This window comes from Eurosta solidaginis, unplaced genomic scaffold (genome assembly GCF_040869045.1).
Source record: "Eurosta solidaginis isolate ZX-2024a unplaced genomic scaffold, ASM4086904v1 ctg00001269.1, whole genome shotgun sequence".
NCBI lineage: Eukaryota > Metazoa > Arthropoda > Insecta > Diptera > Tephritidae > Eurosta > Eurosta solidaginis.
Window position 1 is genome coordinate 185,395 of NW_027137041.1, and position 23,833 is coordinate 209,227.

General features: G+C 34.8%; 1 pseudogene; it reads right to left on the reverse strand.

Moving 5' to 3' along the window:
- LOC137236042 (lachesin-like) overlaps positions 1-23,833 on the reverse strand; it is a 59,850-nt pseudogene that overhangs the window by 35,214 nt on the left and 803 nt on the right.

Sequence of the window (23,833 nt, forward strand, 5' to 3'; positions counted from 1 at the left end):
CGTGCTACGCCTATCACACCGAAAATCCAGAGATTTAGCAAACACTCCGACTGTATTTCTTCCTTGAAAAGCTTCTTAGTTAAAATTCATCTCCCTTTAAGATGTTCTGAGTCATGTAGGTCCCCTCACGTCAATTTGTAGGAAAAATTAGAGGAGCACGACACAAAATAGGAGAGAAGCTCGGCCTAAAATCCCTTCTGAGGCTATCGCGCTTTGTGTTTATTTATTATTTTACTTTTGTAAAATCGTATAGCATTTTGGGCCGGGGACATTTTAGGAACTAATGTCTTTTAGAATCGTGTACTTCTTTGAAACCGGTTACCTTTTCTTAACCGAGAAGCCTTTAAGATCACTGTACTTTTCCAGAACCTTGTTTTTTTAGAATTGGATACTTTTTCGAACCGGGTATATGTGGAGCCAACTACTTCAGTAAAGCCGGGTACTTTTTAAAGCCGGAAACTTTATCTTAGAAGTTGGTAGTTTTTATGCACCGGCACTTTTTTAGAACCAGATACTTTATAAAACCCCATACATACTCCCATGACCTTAAGCTGTTTCGCAAAATTAATGTCCCATCTGATTCCGCACTTCTGCAGAACGACTTTAGTAATCTTGCCGACTGGTGTCAGGCCAATAACCAATTTTTAAATGTTAAACAATGCTGCTTTATAATTTTTTCTAAGTCCGCTAGCTCTCCTTCATCCTCCTACGATATTTTAGGCGGCCATTTGGTCTCAGTTAATGAGTATGTTTATTTAGGGGTTGTTTTCGACTCCAACTTCTCTTTTACGCACCAAATCTGTTATGTGCTTCCAGGGTTTATAGCTATCTTGCTTTCCTTCGTAGGTATGCAAAAGACTTTGTGGATCCTTATACCAGAAAATCTCTATATATCTCTTTAGTGCGTTCAAAATTAGAGTATGCCTCTATCATTTGGAATCATTTATATAGCTGTCACTCAGCGAGAATGGAAAGGGTTCAAAGAAAGTTTGTCCGATTGGTAAGTGCAGCTTAAAAAAAAAATTTTTGGTCTGATCTTGACGATTTTTTCAGACAACCATCTATTTGATGTTGCTAGCTGTTAAAATGAGGCAGAAATGGGGCAGAAATGGCGAAAACCCTCTTATTGAATAAATCGGTTGTATGGGAGGTATGTGCTATAGTGGTCCGATCCGGTCGATTCCGACAAATGTCAAATCCCCATCAAAATATGCCTGCTTACCAAATTTCATCAAGATATATCAAAAATTGAGGGACTAGTTTGCGTTTAAACAACGGACAGACGGACGGACAGGCGGACGGACGGGCGGACAGACGGACATGGCTAAATCAACTCAGCTCATCCCCTGATCATTTTGGTATACTTATTGGTGGGTCTAATGGAAAGATATACATACAAAATGATTTGGAGCCTTGAAAATGAAAAAATCGATTTCGATCAAAACAAGTCCCAAAAACAAAAAAAAAAAAAATGTTTTTTTTGTAAAACTGTTAATGTCAACGTTTTTATAGCATAATTGTAAGCGGGATAGGAACTATGAGACAAATTCGTTTTCATCGGCAACACTTTTGCATGTTTCTGAAGAAACCCTTAAAAAAATGGCGAAAAAAATAAATTTTTTCACCAAAACACTCCTCAAAACCCAAAATTAATTTTTTTTCAAAAACTGTTATCGCCAAAGTTTTTAGCGGACAATTTTGAGTCGCACAAGGTATACATGAAAATTTTAAAATCAAATACAAATTTTTTAAGTAGGTCATGAAAAAAACCTTAAAAATCAAAGAAAAAAAGTCAAAAAACTCAAATTTTGCAGGCTAGAAAATAGTTTTTTTTGGGTATGCTTACTGGAACTTTTTTTCCTGAGCCCAAAACCTATCGAAAAATCGATGGCGCGATATAGGTTAATAAATCGACCCAGCTTAGTATATATGTATAATACCGATAACATACTCGTACATGCGAAATTTCAACATAATATCTTCACCGAATTTACTTACTGAAAATCTTTTAAGCTTTCTTCTTATATATATGGGGTATTCCATCACATTTCGACCAATTTTGAACCCGGCCCCTTTAGAATTGGCCGAAAGTTTTTCTTCTTTTTCTAGCTTACGAAAGACGTTTTTCAGTAGTTTTTCAAATTTTTTCATCCAACTCAAAAAAAGTTATGAAATTTAAAAAAAAAAACACCGTTTTTGTTTTCAAAATGATATAACTTTTTCAAAAATTGACCGTTTGGGATCTTTTTTTTTTAAATTTGTTTTTAAATTAACTTTTCGGACTTTTTCAAAAATTGACCATTTGGGATCTTTTTTTTTTTTTAAATACGTTTTTAAATGTCCTTTTCGGAAAAAAACAAGAAAAATTTTAAAGTTTTTTTTTTCAATTAAACAAAAAAAAAAAAAAGATTCTCGGCCCGCTCCGGGATTAGTGGGGATGATTGCACAATTGATTGAAGTTTTTTATGAGAAAAAAAAGGGCGAAATTCGAAAAATCTCGAAAAACTGAAAAATTACAAAAAAAAAAACTTTAAAAATTTTTTTGAATTTTTTCCGAAAAGTACATTTAAAAAAAATTAAAAAAAAAAAGATCCCAAACGGTAAATTTTTGAAAAAGTTATAGCATTTTGAAAACAAAAACGGTGTTTTTTTTTTTTTCAAATCATAACTTTTTTTGAGTTGGATGAAAAAATTTAAAAAACTTCTGAAAAACGTCTTTCGTAAGCTAGAAAAAGAAGAAACACTTTCAGTCAATTCTAAAGGGGTCGGGTTCAAAATTGGTCGAAATGGGATGGAATACCCCATATACATCTATCTTAGGTCATGAGGACAACCCCTGTATGAAGTTTCATCACTATGGGCATGCAAAAGTAGAATGGTTATCGTTCGACTTCGCACATTTGATAAAGGACAGACGGACAGATTTTTTTCGATGCTGATAATTTTGATTTAAGGAAGTCAATGTCTATCTCGAGCCATTACGTACTACCCTACGCCATCTGAGTTACGATACCATTGTGTACAAGTACACGTTGGATATAAAAAGTCAGATAGTTTGAAAAAGCTGAAATATTTGTTTGAAGCGCTTTGTTCAAGTCACGGAAACTTAGTACCGATCGTTTCAGAATGAAAACCAGCTAACGTGACATAAAGTATAAATAAGCACGGAGGGGGAGGGATTCCTTTTAGGCGACTTAATTTCACTGGGGTCTCTGCTTTGTAGAACGTCAGGCTTATTAAATAAGAGATTGAGGAAGCTAATTCTGTTTATTGAAAGTTGGTGACTTTCTAGGGGTGCAATTCATCTCTCGTCCTTAGGGTAATTCACTTTGTCGCATTAGGGTTGAGAAACATTTTGCTGGAAGGTATCATAATTACCGGCGATGTAGAGAAAGCTTATTAGCAAACCAAGATACGTTTTGAGTGGTGTGTATACGCGACGTCTCTTATGTTAAAGTGAATATCGATTTCAGGAGAAAGTGTATTACACCTGTTGCATTTATGCCCAATAAATTGGCACATTGACATTGGATATGTTCAGTGAATATGTACAGAGTGGGGATATGCTCATCTTGACTTGAGCGAATTGTTTTATGTGGTCCTTATATGGGTAAAAAAAAATTTTTTTTTTTATTTCTTTCGGGGCACCCTTTCATTCGATTCTCTATCCCGAGAAACTAATTTTTAGGTAAAACAAAAAAAATTCTAAAATATTTAGGGTCGCTACCAGCGTTTGAACTTTTATAAAAATGTTAAGTATAAACTTTTATTAATATTATAAAGGAATCGCAAAAGTAACAATTTCAAAATAAAAATACTTTTAATAATTAAGCAGATAACCTATTATTAAGAAGAGTTGATTTTTTTGTATCTGGATATTTCTTTCTGTAATCTTTCACCAACAAAAGTAGATATTGCTTTTGCTCTTCATCATTTGTTAATAACTTATTATATTCTTCCATTAAAGCGACACCACGTTCAGCTATATCATTTACTACCCGCATGGAATGAACGATTTTCTTCGCAGCTTCAAATTCTGGATCATCCTCCCAAGTTTGCACATCTTTTCTCAAAAACTGACGCGATACGCCCATTATGTTGAAAAATCGTAAAGAGTTGCTGCTTACAAAAGCTTCTATACCCATGTCAGAGATGTATTTGATGTTGATTTGTTTTCTTTTTGGACAGTCCTCTAAGCCTTCGAATCCCAACGCCTCCACCATTTTTTTCTTTTCTTGTGTTGAAATTTGATCGTCAAAAAAAGCAAAAGACACTAACTCTTCCGACAAATACCACAACTGCCCAAGTATTTTTTTCATGGCTACTTTGGCTACTGCTTCATTTACAACTTCATACGATGCAAGGTCTTTTAATAACTGTAGATCGTTTCTTGGTGCGGAGGATCCTACAGGAGCCTCATACCAGTATTTAATATAAATAATAACTGTAAAAAGGCATATATCTTTCACTGCTGTTTCTTCCTGTTTCGTTAGCTTAAACTGGTACTTAAATAGAAAAATCTTTAAACAATAGATAGATTTTGCCATCCATCTAGCACGGTGTAGCCCAGCAGGTCTTCTAAAAGAAATCCCTTTTTCAGGGACTCCTCCCAAATAAATTATAGTAAGGTTCAGCAACTCTTTATAATCATCTCGGGGTTGATATGCTAGCAGATGTTTTTGGGCAAAAGAAAGCATGTCTGCCGCAAAATTATTAATGATGTGCGATGAATTTGCGTCATTAATTACTGTGGTATATTCGTTTTGGTCGATTCTAAGCCAGTTCTTCTTAGATCTTTTAAATAACTGAATATCAGGTCCGCTAGAGGGGCCCAAGGATTGTACCACTATAATAGTACTTTTTTGGAGCTTTCTGGCCGGCTTTCCTTTAAAATAAAACAAATGTTTACTTCTTCATCCTACGCGTTTCGACGCTGTATATCGTCTTCCTCAGGGATTTCTAAATAGAAATTTCCAAAAAAAAAAAAAAAAAAACGCTAAAATTCTGTTTTTTGAGTTGAAAAATGCTCCATAGTTGAAAGAGCTAAAAAGTTTCAAAAATCTTTAGGAACTGCGAAAAAAAGGGAGAAATTAAAATTGTGCAATGTTTCAAAAGAAAAAACCAAAAACAAAAAAGATGTATTCCCAAGTGTTTTGTTGGAAACAAAAAAAAATTTGAAAATTCGTAGCGAAAAATAATATTCATTAAAACTTCCAAATTTTCAAAAACGTTTTCGAAAGAATGCCAAAAACTGGAAAAGAATTAAAAATCGTGATTATATGTTGGACAGGTTGTTTAATTTACTGAATTCTAAAATCTCTCATAAAAATTTCGATGTACAAAAAAAATGTACAAGACGAAAATTATACAGATTATGCGAATTGCATAACGTTTTCAAAAAACAAAAAAGGAACATCTGAATATTGTTTAAAAATTTCGCAAAAAAGTCGAAAGGACGTGAATGCTTTAAAAAAAAAAAAAAACTCGAATAAATATTTCAAATTTTATACCTAGAAAAAAAAACTGTTAGAAACCTACAAAAATTAAAACGTTTCGAAAAAGTTCGAAAATTCGAATTTTTGCTGAATAAACCACAAAAGAAAAGGGGTGAAATTACTAAGGATGTTAAAAATATAGAAGGACTGTTACGTCATATAATTATCACCGTAAAATAATTACAATTAATTTTCGCAAGTGAAAAAAAAAATTTGATTTTTTTACGATTATAAATTTAATTTTGAATGAATAAACGAAGAAATAGGAATTTAAAACGAAATCCACGTTTTATCATCTCCTATATGCCACAAATAGTTGCATAGTGCTGTGCAGCCAAATCAAAATAAAATCCTGTTCCACGATCATCGTTGCAGCTTCATCATGAGCAGAGAATTCAGGCCCAGTTCCCGTTCCCGAGAAACCTTCCGAAGGCGGATTAGTGTAGATTAGGTTATCTAAAATAAGTTAGAAAGGGTGATCGGTAGGAAAAAAAAGAAAAAAAAAATTTTTTTATTTCTACAAATGAATTGGAATTAGAAATATTTTTGGCTATGTTCAAATACGCATAGAATTTTGTTTTTATACTTATTTTTCTTTATGACAAAAAAAAAAAATTATTAAAATTTTTCAATAATGTTAACCTTTTATTTTTTTGTCGTAATTATCATTTTCCGAATGTTTTTGAATGGAATCACTTTATAGTTAAAAGCACAACAGCAATAAACTTTAAACTAAATAATTTCACTCAAATATGTACATATGTGTAAACAAAGTCTTCGAACCTCGTTTTACCATTTTGATGGCCTCAGAAGGCTTAAACTCTGGCTTGTTGTTATCTGAACAGCAAATTTCTGCCACATTTGGTTGAAGCATACAAATGGTTACATATACTCCCTTTGATTATATCAAATTGGTTTTTGTTGGTGTTTTTTCTTTTGTCACGCATCAAACATATATTCGCTAAATTTTACCAACAGCAACATCATAAACGCAACGCAACAACGAACTTCATCGACGTCGCTGGGCCCATCGTCGCATCGATGCAGCAGATTATAACGTAAGTGTTTATTTACAATTACATGCATATATTATTTTTATATAGCTTTTGTTATGGATTTTAGCATCCTTACCTATGTAAATATACCTAAATGGAACTTTTAGTTTTGTTTAATGATACATATACATACATAGGAAGTAATTATAATTACATAATTTTGAAATTCTTTTTTTTTTTGATTTGATTCTTATCCTGAGTCAAAAGTTGGGAAACGGATTTCAACGGGTTGGATAATTTTTTTTAGACTTTTGTTTAGAGTAGAAAACAAAACTTGGCTTAAGGATTTTGAAAAGATATAAACGTAATTAATAGAATAAGGACAAAATAAATGATACCGTATCCTTGTAAGTTATTATTGAGTTGAAGAAAGAAAAAAAAGAGGGATAAGAATTCTCTATTAGGGTAGTCGTAATCACCATTATATGTAAAGTATTACTATTATGAAATTATTAAAGTTTTTGTATACAATTTCCAAAATGAATTGCTGAGTTGCCTTTATTGAATGACGAAATGTAGGGTTAGGTCATGGTAAACTGAGTAAGTATGATATTGGGTTAATGAACAAAAATTTACGTAATTCATTAACAGGTTGGGTGGGTAAAGACAGAGGGGGAAATGCCACCTTTCACCTCCCTCTTTCGATTATTGTTGTTGCTGCGTGATTCCTCGCCAGTGTAGACGTATCCCATGATGATAGGTATACAATTGTGTACAAGGCTGCGGCAATTTTTTTTATTTCGCTGGTTTTCTTTTGTTTTGTTGAATTATCTCTCTCTGCAAACATTTAAATTTTTAGTAACGCTTTCGCTGTAAGTACCGAGGCAAGCCCACCCCTTTTCCCTGAGCTAAGTTGTAGCATAGCAAGTTATGCAGACCCGCCTCGAGTACAAGCACCTACCCTAATCCCTGAATATTTTTCTAAGCAGCTGAATTTAGGAGAAAGTTCGTTACAGAAAATTTTGGCGCCCAACGTGGGGCCAGACAAGGTGTTTAAACAATCTTTCAGGAATTGCAAATTTCGGTTGAAAGTTTATCTCTGGGTAAGTTGGTTTTCACCCGAAATCAACCTACCTATGTAGTGTAAAAATTAAAATCATCACACCCTTGTCTAAGCTCCTATATTTTTGAAAATTTTTTTTTGCCTTAGTAAAAGAAGGAGGACTTATTGAATTTGTATCATTTCGAATTCTTTCCGCGGATTTTACTAAGGATTGTTCTAGTTTCTTTTTATGCTTGAAGTGGAAAGGTTATAAAACAGGATTTTTTTAATTCGGGGAATACCTGATTTCATACCGTTGGTTTAACGTTTCCATATATAATACGATATTAATACTATTTTTTCAGTCGAACTTAGAGGATAATTCTGATTTAGCTGTTCGCTTAATCTTACCCTTCGTTTCATATTGATCAAACCGAAGAAGTAAATTGGTAAGTTAGTAATTTTATACCAGCATGGCAGGGATAAGCGAAGCAACAACAACAACGTCTTATTAACAAACATTTTCCTTTCTCAGTAGGTTATCCGCCATGACATACCCTACAGAGTAGTCTTTCTATTATTATTTATTTTTGATTTTAAGCCTATAAGATACAAAACTAACTTTAATTCATAATAACTTTTTTTTGCGAAAGATATATAGTTGATATTGCCGAACTGACTAACTAGCTAATTTTTATTTTATTTTTTTTTGCGTATAAATCAACCGATATGCCTATTACTCATAGTCCAGATAGGGCTTCGGCCAGCGGAGGAGCCCATAGTATGAATAACACTATTTGCACCGTATGTAGTGACAATTTTCTGACTAATGCCGAAAAAGTCGAAACGGCATGCAAGCATAAGTTTCATTTATCGTGTATTAGTACCTGGTTAGATAGCAACCAAACATGCCCGGTTTGTAGGCAAACATGCGCCCTCTCAGATCTTAAAACGATCGGAGATTCGAACAGTCGAGGAACGGGAACTGTACCTCGAGAGCGACGAAATACACGTAGGCAGGGCCTAGAAAATCCTCAACCTCGAGTTACTTCTGCGAGCACTCACGTCGGTGGTCAATCGCAGAGTCCGAGAAATCCTCGTATGACCTCAGCGAATCATGTAGTTAGTGTCAATGAACGAAGAGTACAGGAAATTATTAGTCAGTCTTTGAGTGATTTTCGTAATGAAATAACTAGTACCATCACGAATGAAATGCAAACCTTGCTACATAATATCAATTTAAATCGCGGTAGAACACCTTCTCCAGTCCAGCGTCGACATGAGGAAGCAGTCGAATGGCCACGGGAAGTTCCTTACGAAGAAAGAAACTCGAGACGTCTATTTACTAACCCACGAAGAACGGATTCGATCGGCATAGGTAATATTACTTTGGCAAACGAAAAAATATCGAATCTTATTAGAAATTGGCAAATAAGATTTAATGGTTCAACGGATAGTATGACGACGGACCAGTTCATCTATCGTATCAATACCCTAACGTCTTTACATCTGAATGGTAATTTTGAGGTTTTATGTAAACATATACACTCCATATTTGATGGAAAAGCACCTAAATGGTTTTGGAGGTATAGGCAGCACGTAGATAATCTCGAATGGTTTGAGTTATGCGACGCTCTGCGCCGTCAGTTCAAAGATTACTCAACCGATTCAGAAATTCGAGATGAGATTAGGAGACGAAAGCAAAAACCGACAGAGTTATTTGACGAATTCTTTGATGCCGTAATGATGATGAACGATCGCTTAAGATTTCAAATAAGCGAATCTGAGCTTGTCGAAATTCTATTACGAAACCTGAAACCGGAATTGCGACATGAGTTATTACATTTGGAAATAGAGGACATACACACGTTGCGTAAAGAAGTTCGAAAACACGAAAAGTTTTTCAGAGACTTACAAGCGTCTGTACCTCGGGCGAACCCAGTTCGCAAAAATATTTATGAAGTGGTACACAACATCGGCGATACAAGTAATGTGAATGTAGAAATTGAAGAGATAACGACCGATATCGATGCGTTAGCAATCAATTCCCTTAAATGTTGGAACTGTGAAGAAATTGGCCATCGGTATCATGACTGCCTAAAGAGCAGGAGAATTTTTTGTTATGGTTGCGGGGAAGTAAACACTTACAAACCGAATTGTGCTAAGTGTAACCAACCGTCGGAAAACAGGACGAGGGATGTTCGTCGTACATTAGACGGACGTCCATCGAACTCGCCTCGGAACTAAACCCATTACCAACTAAATCGATTGATAATATTCCACCTAAATTGTTGAAACGTAACGAAACACCTAGACTAGCGCCAAACGAGATGGAGATTCGAGGTCCTCATATCCTTGCAAAGCAATCCATACACCCATCACCTCGCTATCGACCTTACCATGTTAGGTTAGCCGACTATCAACGTGTTCGGGCAAGAATATTTTCAGATACTACTAGGAAATCCTTACAAAGTAGATCAGCGAGGCGTATGCATGACTATTGGCAGCTGAAGAGAAAGTTACGAAAAATGGTTATTTCAGCCATCGTTTACAACGGGGCTGACATACGTCCATATGCCAACCTAAATATTTTCGGAAAAAATTATCTGGCTCTCTATAAGTACGGATATAGAAAAGTTTTAGGTAGCGTTAGGACCGCAGATGGTAAGAAACAAAATATTCTAGGTTCTATTTCGATATTATTATCGTTTAACCACTGCGAGAAGGAGTTTGAATTTTTGTTAGTGCCGACAGTGGCGAATGATGTAATATGTGGAATGGACTTTTGGCAAGCTTTTGGGTTAAAAGTGACACCAGAACCTAATATTAATACATTGTCTTCTGAAGTAGATTTTGATGCGCTGACGTCACCTCAGAGATCTCGCTTAGAAAATGTTCTAGCTGCCTTCCCATCATTCGAGAAAGAAGGGCTAGGATCAACTAAATTGATAGAGCATACTATAGATACCGGCACTGCCATCCCTATTAAACAGAGATATTACCCAATTTCTCCAGCAATGGAAAAAGTTCTTTGCCAAGAGATTGATAGGATGCTCGAGCTAGGAGTGATTGAAGAAGCTCGCCCTGGTCTTCTCCAGGTGTGTTAGTGGTTAAGCCAGGTAAAGCTAGATTTTGTTTAGACTCTAGAAAGTTGAATGAAGTGACAGTCAAGGATGCGTATCCTTTGCCGAATATTGAAGGTCTACCTTCACGACTTCCGCCAGTGCGATGTATATCTAAAATTGATTTAAAGGATGCCTTTTAGCAAATAAGCCTCTCTCCAGAGTCTCGCCCTAAAACAGCTTTCACGGTTACCAATCGTCCTTTATATCAGTTTAAGCGTATGCCTTTTGGGTTATGCAATGCTCCCCAAACCATGTGCCGACTAATGGATAAAGTGATTCCATACCACCTCAAATCTCATGTATTCGTCTACCTTGATGATCTGCTGATAATGTCGCAAACGTTTGAAGAACACCTTACTCATCTATTGGAAGTGGCCGCCCAACTAAGGAAGGCTGGTTTAACTATAAATATTAGCAAAAGTAAATTTGGTCTCGACAGAGTCAAGTATTTAGGATTTATTGTTGGAAATGGATCGTTAGCAGTCGATGACGAGAAAGTTAAAGCTATTACGGAGTATCCGATACCCAAAAATGTCCGCCACATTAGACAATTCCTTGGTATGACAGGATGGTATCGTCGATTTATCTCCGATTATGCTAGCCTGACCTTTCCGTTGACCGAATTGCTCACTAAGAAACGTAAGTTTGAGTGGAACTCGGATGCTCAACAAGCGTTTGATGCGATTAAAGTGAAACTTACGACAGCTCCTTTACTAATTCATCCCAACTACTCGAAGCCTTTCGTAGTGCAATGCGATGCAAGCCAGTATGGGGTAGGGGCTCTCTTGGCACAGGCAGATGAAGAAGGAATTGAAAAACCTATAGCGTACATGTCTCATAAATTGAACAGAGCTCAGAGGAACTATACAGTGACTGAACTCGAGTGTTTAGCGGTGGTTTTAGCCATTAAAAAGTTTAGGCCATATATCGAAGGGCATGAATTTAAGGTCGTTACAGATCATGCCAGTCTTAAGTGGCTTATGCACCAAAAAGATTTGAATGGAAGGTTAGCGAGGTGGGCACTGAAGTTGCAAGGATTTAATTTCTTGATAGAGCATCGTAAAGGTAGTGAAAATAAAGTGGAAGATGCATTGTCGAGGGTCTACGATGGGGAAGACGCACAAATCGCCGAGATAGAACAAGGAAGTATGGTAGAAATAGATTTAGAGTCAGAGTATTTCGATTCGGATGAATATAAAGCGCTAAGGGAATAATTTCTAGCCAGCTCACTTCCAGATTATAAGGTAATAGATAAGTATATTTACTATCGGTCTTCATTTGAAAATGAGCATAATGACAACGATAATGTCTGGAAGCTATTCGTACCAAGGGAATTGCGAAAAAGTGTGATATATGCCGCTCATAACACGCCTACGTATGCACATGGGGGAATAGCGAAAACCATTGAACGTGTACGAAGGAATTTATATTGGCCTGGAATGGTTACGGATATACGCAATTATGTAATGACATGTGATTTGTGCAAAACATCTAAGACACCGACTTATATATTAAGACCGCCCATGGGTGAACTTATTGAAACTGACCGGCCATTTCAACGCCTATATGTTGACCTAATTGGACCTTTTCCTAGATCCAAAGCTGGGAATATTGGAGTATTTATTATCTTGGACCATTTCTCAAAATTTACTTTTCTAAAACCTGTGAAGAAATTCAGTTCAAATCTCCTTATTCAATACCTTAAGGAAAATATTTTCGACTGTTTTGGTGTACCAGAAACTATTGTTTCCGACAACGGCACCCAGTTCACCTGCAAAGAGTTTACGAACTTTTTGAAAAACCACGGCATCAGTCATGTGAGGACAGCAGTTTATTCACCACAGTCTAATGCATCTGAGCGTGTTAACCGTGCTATAAATGAGGCGCTAAGATCCTTTATTAGAAAAGATCAAAGAGATTGGGATAAGTACATAAGCAGTATAAATTGCTCTCTGAGGAACAGTTTACATCATACAATCGGAAACGCACCATATTACATAGTTTTTGGACAACACATGATCACCCACGGTGGAGACTATAAGTTATTGAAGAATTTAGGTTTATTGGCGGAAGGCAGTGTTAAACCTTTAAGGGAAGATCAGTTTGCCGTTATCCGTGAATGCATCAAAAATAAAATTAAGGCAGCTCACGAAAAGAATACACGCACGTATAACTTGCGATCACGTATGAGAGAATTTCAGCCTGGTCAAGAAGTGGTACGTCGAAATTTCGTACAAAGCAATTTAGTAAAACATTTTAATGCTAAATTAGCTCCTAGGGGTATTAAGGCCAGAGTAATAAAGAGGATAGGAAACGCATATTACGAGCTGGAAGACATTGACGGCAATCATAAAGGAAGATATCACGCAAAAGATATTTGGCAATAACCATAAGGACCACGGATATACTGTTAAACGGATCGGATGCTGGTGCCTACACATATATATTTTCAAATGTAACTTCCGCATAGCATCGTTGCATTTGTCTGGGGTGGGGGAGTTTATGATGATGACCAGATGAATTTACCACTGGGAAGTTCGAGTCTCGATCCGCTCATTACCATATCCCATAAGACGGGATGATAACACAACATCCACTATGTATGTACCACGCATACCTACTTATATATGCTAAGCCAAGCTCAACCGTAATATCAGGTGATCAGTGATATAGATCCAATCTAATTTTAATCCCAAGATCGGGATTAGTCCCTAGATTTAGGAATTTTGTTTTTCTTTCAACAGTTTAGCTCTCAAAGTTTCGTACATTTTATTTGAAAAAATATGTTTACAATACTATAATATGAGCACTATATTTGTTTTTTTTTTAACTTTAATTTGCTTATCGCCGGAACCATTGAAGGCGACGCTATCTCCGTGAAAAGCTCGAACGGGTCTTAAGTCAACAATATATAAGAATTTGTTTGTCATCTTCTTCAAAGCTCAGCTGCAACAGCCCGCCTTCAACCAGCAAGCCGAGGCAGGGCTAAGTTCATCTCAACTGATAGGCAAATCAAGGATTTCCGGGACTTAGGATTTTCGTGATTGGAGTCCCTACCGCAGCTTATTCAGACGTCGAGTTTCATAATGTTCTTTATGCTTTTTTTTTCTTCGCTCGTACAAAAAAAAAGAGTGAATTAGCAAAGGCTTAAAATGCAGATCAGGTGACCAATTTTGACGGCTTATTTATCATCCGATTATTCCGTTGATCAAGTATGATATGAGGAGGCTATAGCTAACAAAAGGGTAGAGCGCGATGAGTCGTTTTGGGAAAAAGGCAGTTTTTCGATGATGTTGATTGAGGATGGTCGTGTCTGTGGCTAGAGCCAAATATAAAATATGGCGCGGTATATCAGTTCCGCTGTATTAAGCATATTCGTTCGGAAATTAAATTAAAAAGGTGGACAAATTAAAATGACAAAATTGAAATAAGATAACTAATTGTGGAACAATTATAAAAAAAAAAAAAACACAAGTTTTTATGCAACTGGTGGCAAAGGCCCATTGATTATATGAGCTGTTTAAAAAAAAAACGAACAAATTATTTAAAAGTTACGAAAAAAAAAACTAAACAAATTTTGAAAGTTAAAAAAAAAAAAGTAAAAAAATAGAAATTTCCAAAAAAAAAAAAAAAAAACGCTAAAATTCTGTTTTTTGAGTTGAAAAATGCTCCATAGTTGAAAGAGCTAAAAAGTTTCAAAAATCTTTAGGAACTGCGAAAAAAAGGGAGAAATTAAAATTGTGCAATGTTTCAAAAGAAAAAACCAAAAACAAAAAAGATGTAGTCCCAAGTGTTTTGTTGGAAACAAAAAAAAATTTGAAAATTCGTAGCGAAAAATAATATTCATTAAAACTTCCAAATTTTCAAAAACGTTTTCGAAAGAATGCCAAAAACTGGAAAAGAATTAAAAATCGTGATTATATGTTGGACAGGTTGTTTAATTTACTGAATTCTAAAATCTCTCATAAAAATTTCGATGTACAAAAAAAATGTACAAGACGAAAATTATACAGATTATGCGAATTGCATAACGTTTTCAAAAAAAAAAAAAGGAACATCTGAATATTGTTTAAAAATTTCGCAAAAAAGTCGAAAGGACGTGAATGCTTTAAAAAAAAAAAAAAACTCGAATAAATATTTCAAATTTTTTACCTAGAAAAAAAAAAACTGTTAGAAACCTACAAAAATTAAAACGTTTCGAAAAAGTTCGAAAATTCGAATTTTTGCTGAATAAACCACAAAAGAAAAGGGGTGAAATTACTAAGGATGTTAAAAATATAGAAGGACTGTTACGTCATATAATTATCACCGTAAAATAATTACAATTAATTTTCGCAAGTGAAAAAAAAAAATTGATTTTTTTACGATTATAAATTTAATTTTGAATGAATAAACGAAAAAATAGGAATTTAAAACGAAATCCACGTTTTATCATCTCCTATATGCCACAAATAGTTGCATAGTGCTGTGCAGCCAAATCAAAATAAAATCCTGTTCCACGCGCATCGTTGCAGCTTCATCATGAGCAGAGGATTCAGGCCCAGTTCCCGTTCCCGAGAAACCTTCCGAAGGCGGATTAGTGTAGATTAGGTTATCTAAAATAAGTTAGAAAGGGTGATCGGTAGGAAAAAAAAGAAAAAAAAAATTTTTTTATTTCTACAAATGAATTGGAATTAGAAATATTTTTGGCTATGTTCAAATACGCATAGAATTTTGTTTTTATACTTATTTTTCTTTATGACAAAAAAAAAAAAATTATTAAAATTTTTCAATAATGTTAACCTTTTATTTTTTTGTCGTAATTATCATTTTCCGAATGTTTTTGAATGGAATCACTTTATAGTTAAAAGCACAACAGCAATAAACTTTAAACTAAATAATTTCACTCAAATATGTACATATGTGTAAACAAAGTCTTCGAACCTCGTTTTACCATTTTGATGGCCTCAGAAGGCTTAAACTCTGGCTTGTTGTTATCTGAACAGCAAATTTCTGCCACATTTGGTTGAAGCATACAAATGGTTACATATACTCCCTTTGATTATATCAAATTGGTTTTTGTTGGTGTTTTTTCTTTTGTCACGCATCAAACATATATTCGCTAAATTTTACCAACAGCAACATCATAAACGCAACGCAACAACGAACTTCATCGACGTCGCTGGGCCCATCGTCGCATCGATGCAGCAGATTATAACGTAAGTGTTTATTTACAATTACATGCATATATTATTTTTATATAGCTTTTGTTATGGATTTTAGCATCCTTACCTATGTAAATATACCTAAATGGAACTTTTAGTTTTGTTTAATGATACATATACATAGGTGGAAGTAATTATAATTACATAATTTTGAAATTCTTTTTTTTTTTTGATTTGATTCTTATCCTGAGTCAAAAGTTGGGAAACGGATTTCAACGGGTTGGATAATTTTTTTTAGACTTTTGTTTAGAGTAGAAAACAAAACTTGGCTTAAGGATTTTGAAAAGATATAAACGTAATTAATAGAATAAGGACAAAATAAATGATATCGTATCCTTGTAAGTTATTATTGAGTTGAAGAAAGAAAAAAAAGAGGGATAAGAATTCTCTATTAGGGTAGTCGTAATCACCATTATATGTAAAGTATTACTATTATGAAATTATTAAAGTTTTTGTATACAATTTCCAAAATGAATTGCTGAGTTGCCTTTATTGAATGACGAAATGTAGGGTTAGGTCATGGTAAACTGAGTAAGTATGATATTGGGTTAATGAACAAAAATTTACGTAATTCATTAACAGGTTGGGTGGGTAAAGACAGAGGGGGAAATGCCACCTTTCACCTCCCTCTTTCGATTATTGTTGTTGCTGCGTGATTCCTCGCCAGTGTAGACGTATCCCATGATGATAGGTATACAATTGTGTACAAGGCTGCGGTAATTTTTTCTATTTCGCTGGTTTTCTTTTGTTTTGTTGAATTATCTCTCTCTGCATACATTTAAATTTTTAGTAACGCTTTCGCTGTAAGTACCGAGGCAAGCCCACCCTTTCCTGAGCTAAGTTGTAGCATAGCAAGGTATGCAGACCCGCCTCGAGTACAAGCACCTACCCTAATCCCTGAATATTTTTCTAAGCAGCTGAATTTAGGAGAAAGTTCGTTACAACCTGTTGCATTTATGCCCGATAAATTGGCACATTGACATTGGATATGTTCAGTGCATATGTACAGAGTGGGGATATGCTCATCTTGACTTGAGCGAATTGTTTTAGGTGGTCCTTATATGGGTAAAAAAAAATAATTTTTTTTTATTTCTTTCGGGGCACCCTTTCATTCGATTCTCTATCCCGAGAAACTAATTTTTCAGTAAAACAAAAAAAAATTCTAAAATATTTAGGGGTCGCTACCAGAATTTGAACTTTTATAAAAATGTTAAGTATAAACTTTTATTTAGTATTAATCGCAAAAGTAACAATTTCAAAATAAAAATACTTTTAATAATTAAGCAGATAACCTATTATTAAGAAGAGTTGATTTTTTTTGTATCTGGATATTTCTTTCTGTAATCTTTCACCAACAAAAGTAGATATTGCTTTTGCTCTTCATCATTTGTTAATAACTTATTATATTCTTCCATTAAAGCGACACCACGTTCAGCTATATCATTTATTACCCGCATGGAATGAACGATTTTCTTCGCAGCTTCAAATTCGGGATCATCCTCCCAAGTTTGCACATCTTTTCTCAAAAACTGACGCGATACGCCCATTATGTTGAAAAATCGTAAAGAGTTGCTGCTTACAAAATCTGCTATACCCATGTCAGAGATGTATTTGATGTTGATTTGTTTTCTTTTTGGACAGTCCTCTAAGCCTTCGACTCCCAACGCCTCCACCATTTTTTTCTTTTCTTGTGTTGAAATTTGATCGTCAAAAAAAGCAAAAGACACTAACTCTTCCGACAAATACCACAACTGCCCAAGTATTTTTTTCACGGATACTTTGGCTACTGCTTCATTTACAACTTCATACGATGCAAGGTCTTTTAATAACTGTAGATCATTTCTTGGTGCGGAGGATCCTACAGGAGCCACATACCAGTATTTAATATAAATAATAACTGTAAAAGGGCATATATCTTTCACTGCTGTTTCTTCCTGTTTCGTTAGCTTAAACTGGTATTTAAATAGAAAAATCTTTAAACAATAGATAGATTTTGCCATCCATCTAGCACGGTGTAGCCCAGCAGGTCTTCTAAAAGAAATCCCTTTTTCAGGGACTCCTCCCAAATAAATTATAGTAAGGTTCAGCAACTCTTTATAATCATCTCGGGGTTGATATGCTAGCAGATGTTTTTGGGCAAAAGGAAGCATGTCTGCCGCAAAATTATTAATGATGTGTGATGAATTTGCGTCATTAATTACTGTGGTATATTCGTTTTGGTCGATTCTATGCCAGTTCTTCTTAGATCTTTTAAATAACTGAATATCAGGTCCGCTAGAGGGGCCCAAGGATTGTACCACTATAATAGTACTTTTTTGGAGCTTTCTGGCTGGCTTTCCTTTAAAATAAAACAAATGTTTACTTCTTCATCCTACGCGTTTCGACGCTGTATTGCGTCTTCCTCAGGGATTTCTATTTATTACACAAAAACGAAAAACATATAAATTGTTGGAAATTAGCTTAGTCATAAGACGATACACAGTTTTGAACATATTGGACTTACATCTTTTTGCTACTTAATGCACAAATTTTGTATGAAATTTAGATATAATATTACATCAGTAGATAATAACTACACAATATAAAAACACGGGTACATCATTCCCTCTCAAAAGCTAAACATTTAATGTGATGGCGCTTGCATACGCGCAATTTATTCTGTCTACATCTTCTCGATAATTTACAACTTTCGATATATTTTGTTGTATGCGCAGCCCTTCTAACGTCAACCTTCTTCTTATTCTGTTTTCCACGTCCAAAATCTTTACATTATCGAAATCAGCTGTGTGCTTGCAGTCCGTCAGGTGCTGCGCTAAAGCTGTGGTGTTTTTGTTGTTTTTGCGTCTAACCTGTGTTCATTTATTCTCGTGTTGATCGATCTTTTTGTTTGTCCTATGTATACCTTCCCGCAAAATTCTCCCTCTTTTCCTCCCCCACATTGTATTTCGTAGATTACGTTGTGTAGTTGCTCCTTTTTGATTTTGTCTTTGATTTTCGTGTATATGTTTTGGATTGTGTGATTTGGTTTGTGTGCATAGCTTATGTTGTTGGCTTTAATCATTTTATGTAATTTATTGTTGTCAGTTAGTTTTGGTATGTATGTGACGCCTGTGTATATTTTTCTATTGTTTTCTTCATTTGGTGTTGTCGTATTGTTGCTCGTTTTTTGTTTAGTTTTGTTTCTCGCCGTGCGTATTAGACCGTGTATTATTTTATTTGGATATCCCTTTTTTTCAAGTATGATCTGAATCGTTTTCTTGTTCTCCCCCATGAACTCCTGGTCACTCAAGGAGTAAACTTTGTTAATAAAGTTGATTACTGTATTTCTTTTTTGATTCCATGGGTGGTTTGATTGGTAATTGATCATTCTAGATGATGCCACGGCTTTTTTGTACCAATCCGTTTTTACTTTGTTCCCGATGTTGTGGATTTCCAAGTCAAGAAAAGCTAATTTGTGATGTTTTTCTTTTTCTAGTGTAAATTTTAATTTTTTGTGTTGCTCGTTGAAAGTTTTTAGAATTTCGTCTACGTCTTTTGCCCTAACAATAGCGAAAATATCATCTACATATTTCGTTATGTATTTTATATTTATGTCTTTAGATTTTAGCTCAATGATGCTGTCGTCAATAATTTTGTCGAGGACTATATCTGCTATTGTTGGTGATAGAGGATTTCCCATCGGCATCCCATAAACTTGCTGGTAATATTTATTGTCGTATACAAAGTAGTTGTTTTCTCTCAGGCAGAACTCTAGTATATTGAGGAATTGGGTTTTAGTAATTTTAGTATGACTTTTTAGATTCGACCATTGTTTCATAATTGTGCTGATCCCTAGATGGATGGGGATATTCGTAAATAATGATACGACGTCTAGGGATATAAGTATTTCCTCCCCGTCAATGGTTACAGCTTTTATTTTTTCTTTTAATTGAACTGAATTTTTAATATTGAATTTTTCGGAAATAATGTTTTTTAAAATTTTTCCCACGAATTTGGATAGTTTCGAGCAGGGAACATTAATCGAGGATGAAATTGGGCGAAGTGGTGTGCTCTCCTTGTGCACTTTCGGTAAGCCATAAAGTCGTGGGGCTGTGGCAGCCGAGCATGTTAAATACTGCTTCAGTTTTGCATCAATATTGAGGTTCTTGTACATGTCATTGACAATTCTATTGTTTTTTCTCAACAAATATTGGGTGGGATCATTTCTTATGGTTTTGTATGTACCTTTGTCGTTCAAGAGGTCTTCCATTTTCTTCTTATACTCTGCTTTATACATCATTACGGTTCTGTTCCCTTTGTCTGCATTCGTAATCACAATATCATCTTTGTGTTGGTATATGACCCGTTTTGTTTCTTCGTACACTTGCAAAATAAATTTATCTTTTTGGCTATTTCTTAGTTTATTTTTAAACGTGTTTACCCTTGTTGCGAATTTACATCTCACCATATCTTTTTCTCTCTCATCGGTTATGGTTTGTATACTTTGTTCGACGTCCGCTATAATGTGCAGGGGTGAGAACGTTTTTCTAGATATAGGAAGGGCGAATTTATTACCCATGGATAGTAACCATTGACCTTCAGGAGGGATGTCTAAAAATTTTAAAAAACATTATTTCCGAAAAATTCAATATTAAAAATTCAGTTCAATTAAAAGAAAAAATAAAAGCTGTAACCATTGACGAGGAGGAAATACTTATATCCTTAGACATCGTATCATTATTTACGAATATCCCCATCCATCTAGGGATCAGCACAATTATGAAACAATGGTCGAATCTAAAAAGTCATACTAAAATTACTAAAACCCAATTCCTCAATATACTAAAGTTCTGCCTGAGAGAAAACAATTACTTTGTATACGACAATAAATATTACCAGCAAGTTTATGGGATGCCGATGGGAAATACTCTATCACCAACAATAGCAGATATAGTCCTCGACAAAATTATTGATGACAGCATCATTGAGCTAAAATCTAAAGACATAAATATAAAATACATAACGAAATATGTAGATGATATTTTCGCTATTGTTAGGGCAAAAGACGTAGACGAAATTCTAAAAACTTTCAACGAGCAACACAAAAAATTAAAATTTACACTAGAAAAAGAAAAACATCACAAATTAGCTTTTCTGGACTTGGAAATCCACAACATCGGGAACAAAGTAAAAACGGATTGGTACAAAAAAGCCGTGGCATCATCTAGAATGATCAATTACCAATCAAACCACCCATGGAATCCCATGGAATCAAAAAAGAAATACAGTAATCAACTTTATTAACAAAGTTTACTCCTTGAGTGACCAGGAGTTCATGGAGGAGAACAAGAAAACGATTCAGATCATACTTGAAAAAAATGGACATCCAAATAAAATAATACACGGTCTAATACGCACGGCGAGAAACAAAACTAAACAAAAAACGAGCAACAATACGACAACACCAAATGAAGAAAACAATAGAAAAATATACACAGGCGTCACATACATACCAAAACTAACTGACAACAATACATTACATAAAATGATTAAAGCCAATAACATAAGCTATGCACACAAACCAAATCACACAATCCAAAACATATACACGAAAACCAAAGACAAAATCAAAAAGGAGCAACTACACAACGTAATCTACGAAATACCATGTGGGGGAGGAAAAGAGGGGGAATTTTGCGGGAAGGTATACATAGGACAAACAAAAAGATCGGTCAACACGAGAATAAATGAACACAGGTTAGACGCAAAAAACAACAAAAAACACCACAGCTTTAGCGCAGCACCTGACGGACTGCAAACACACAGCTGATTTCGATAATGTAAAGATTTTGGACGTGGAAAACAGAATAAGAAGAAGGCTGACGTTAGAAGGGCTGCGCATACAACAAAATATATCGAAAGTTGTAAATTATCGAGAAGATGTAGACAGCATAAATTGCGCGTATGCAAGCGCCATCACATTAAAAGTTTAGCTTTTGAGAGGGAATGATGTACCAGTGTTTTTATATTGTGTAGTTCTTATCTACTGATGTAATGATATTATATCTAAATTTCATACAAAATTTGTGCATTAAGTAGCAAAAAGATGTAAGTCCAATATGTTCAAAACTGTGTATCGTCTTATGACTAAGCTAATTTCCAACAATTTATATGTTTTTCGTTTTTGTGTAATAAATAGAAATCCCTGAGGAAGACGCAATACAGCGTCGAAACGCGTAGGATGAAGAAGTAAACATTTGTTTTATTTTAAAGGAAAGCCGGCCAGAAAGCTCCAAAAAAGTACTATTATACAATTATAAAACTTGACCCAATACACATAACTATTGTGTCACTACCGCTTCCAATAAAATCTCCATTATGTGATGACGACAAGCCAGCCAAAGCATATTTTTCTCCATTTTTTGCTCCAAAAGAATACAAGCACCATTTTTTAGGCCCGTATTAACAGATATAGTGTCAAAATAAACACATTTAATTTTATCTGTTAAACTCCATGACTTTATTGTTTGTGCACAGCTGTGGCATATGCTGCGCCTGTTCCATGTTCAAGTTTTGGAACCCCCAGAAGCTGATCAATACCAACCCCAGATACTAAAATTGGTAACCGATCTACAGTTTCATGTCCACTTATATCCTCAATAATTTTGCCATCCCAATGAATTGTAAGTGGTACGTCAGGTTTAAATTCTCTTTTAAGGGATTCCAGCAGTGTTTTATGATTTTTTATACGATTTCGACGTATTGAAGACCTATTCACATTAAACTCTGAAAGATTGACACCAACACTCTTTAAGGTAGATGACACGACAAGAGTGGCTTTTCTATCACTTAATTTAGCAACATCGAGGCTAGCAGATAGGTCTCTACTTATTAAATTTTGACGAGCTCGTTTTTTGGGGGGTTTTGACTTCAACGTCTTCAACGTCTTCAACGTCTTGACTTCAATTTCGAAATCATATCAAGACGATTCTTCGCTTGTGGTCGATAAAGAAAGTAGGACCTTTTCTGTCATAGCCGAGATGCTTTTATTTTCATTTTCACGCAATTGTTGCATGTGTTCGGCTTTCTTTTTTATCTGATCACATTTCCTTATTTTTTTTTTTATCTACAGAGCCAATTAAACCCGGTCGGTTTTGCTGTCGCTGTGCTAGTAAGAACTGTTTATCCTTTTCTATTGTCATAATAATCAAAGCTTCAGAATGCGCGATATCAAACAGATCTTCTAAGTTACGATGCCAGGATTGTTCCTTTTGTTGTAACTTCTTCGAACGTTTTTTTTTTTGTTTTCTTTACTTTTTTTTAGATTACGCCATTCATTGAAGAGTTTTTCTATTTTATTGATCACATGCTTTTTCAATCTTGTTGGTATACTGGCCTTTTCCCATAACTTTATGACGTCACATGCGGCAAGATTCGCAGAATCCCGAACATTTTTTTTTCTTCATTTTTGTAATAAAAGAATAAACGTAACACTTCGCCAAAAGAAGGCAACTTTGACTGATTGAGATTTGGTATTGATTGTCCGAGAAGCCAAATATTGGTTTTGTTTCTAGTTGATAGACTAGCTTTTTTACTTGTAGACGCCATGATAACTTATAACAGGCAACCCGTACACTTTAAAATACAGAAAAGTTACAAATAAATGCAAAGATTCAAGGCCAACTCGTGTTACTATTTAAAAAAAAATTTTAGCTTACGGCCATGCAGCGCCTACTGGATTCTCAATTTGAAAAATGTTTCAACAGCTGACTTCACTTATAAAACACAAACCAATATATAGAAAGGTGTGTGCAAAGCCAACTCGGGTTACAATTAAAAAAAAATGTAGTTCACGGCCATGCAACGCCACCTAGTTTTTGAATTTAAAAACTTATTTTCACTTATAAACAAATCAAAGCAAGCTACTATTTAGAAATTCAGATTCGATATTTTCAATAATAACATGAGTTCTTACTTTTTGATTTCAATATCA